This window comes from Aureococcus anophagefferens (genome assembly GCF_000186865.1).
Source record: "Aureococcus anophagefferens unplaced genomic scaffold AURANscaffold_30, whole genome shotgun sequence".
Classification (NCBI taxonomy): domain Eukaryota; class Pelagophyceae; order Pelagomonadales; family Pelagomonadaceae; genus Aureococcus; species Aureococcus anophagefferens.
This window is the reverse complement of record NW_008705589.1, coordinates 277,089-278,732: the sequence shown is the minus strand read 5'-3', so window position 1 is coordinate 278,732 and position 1,644 is coordinate 277,089.

The window sequence follows — 1,644 nt, the reverse complement described above, 5'->3', positions numbered from 1 at the left end:
CTTAGTAGTAAGCGGGGACGTTGAAACTGTCCGAAGGGCGAAGTTGCTTCATGTCATTTGGCACGTTACACATGATGGGGAGGAAGAACTGATAATGATCAACAGTTCTCTCTTTTCCACTCGAAATCGCCTCCAGATAAGTGCATATTTGCCCTGTGTTACGGTAGAACGTTTGGCTGACGCAGTTGTTCCGAGAAGTGGCAGCAGACATACACATGTGTGCCAAATACCGAGACGCTTTGACAGTCTGAAAGCGGCTGTACATCTCGATAGTATTCTTCGCGGGTCCACTCTCTCTCTTGAAGAAAACGATGTTGATCCACAGATAAACCGAGATGATGATGATCAGGAACAGTGTTGAATTGCACTGCCGAGTGAACGTGCGTCCCTTCAGCATCGGCAACAGTGTAGTGTGAGCTCGATGGCATTTGACTGTAAATCTGTCAGGGGTAGGACCAATGGTGACACCATGAGAGCTGTAGATATGCTGAAAGAACGCAAGAAGGTTCTGCATTGATCCAACAGCTTGCGACAAACCTGGGACAGCTTGATCCAGGTTTCGCATCGACTCTGGTGACTTCTTGTCCACTGAATTGTTGAACCATTGACCAAGGCCTTCCGCTGCCTTAATCATCTTGTGCATGAAAGTGGATTTATCTCCGTTTGCGCGTTCCCATGCCGCTTCAGTGACATGTTTGCCTATTTGATCGATAGTTTCCTGTAACAGATCTTCCATGTTCAAGTGGTGGGATACATTCCGTGGAGAAAATATCTTAATCTTGTCCTCTGCAGTGAGGTAGAAGGCCAGTATATGGCATAGATCGGCATTAGGCCAGTCCCTCATAGCTCGATGTTTCACTTGATTAACATGATTTCGAATGTTGATGGCAACAACATTTGAGTTTCCGCAAAGATATAGATTGGTCCATTGCAGAGCTGCATAAATCAGGCAGCAATTATTGGTCCGCCGGAGCTTCTTTTCGAAAATCTCAATCTCGGAAATCTTAGCTGGCTGCTGTATGGCTGTCATCGACTTCTTGAGCCAGCTCATGAACAGGTCAAACAATTTCTTATCAAACGCATTGAATTCTTCAAGGTCCATGTGATCTCTATCACAGAAGTGTGGAGACCCCGGTACCCTACGAGGATTAGGACAGTATTCTCGATCACCTTGGACTTTGTGAAGGAGATGGTCGTAATATCTGCGGGTATAGTCATTGAAGGGAATGAAAGGCGGATGATCAGTAAGATTCAAGGATGAGAAATTGCTGGGTATGCACAATAAGGTGCGTTGATCAGCGCTTGATCCATCATTATAATAAACAGGTTCAAGTACACCAAATTGCCAGCCTGGTGTAGTAACTCGCGGAGGGAACTCACCGACATCCTTGACAAGTACAGCAGACAACATGTGTGCACCCTCTACCGGTGGAATCTGAAGGTCTTGGAGTTCATCAAATTCGAAGTTCTTAGTTGAATCATGATTGCGAATTTCTTTCATTCGAATTTCAATTCGTGAGTTGATATAATCGGTAACTTTTGAGCTAGTGGTAACATACGCATGATAGTCTGGTGACTCCATCACAATTTGCTGTAGTGAGTCATTGAAGCTTGCTTTCCAGGCTTCTGTTGTATCCGGTAGAT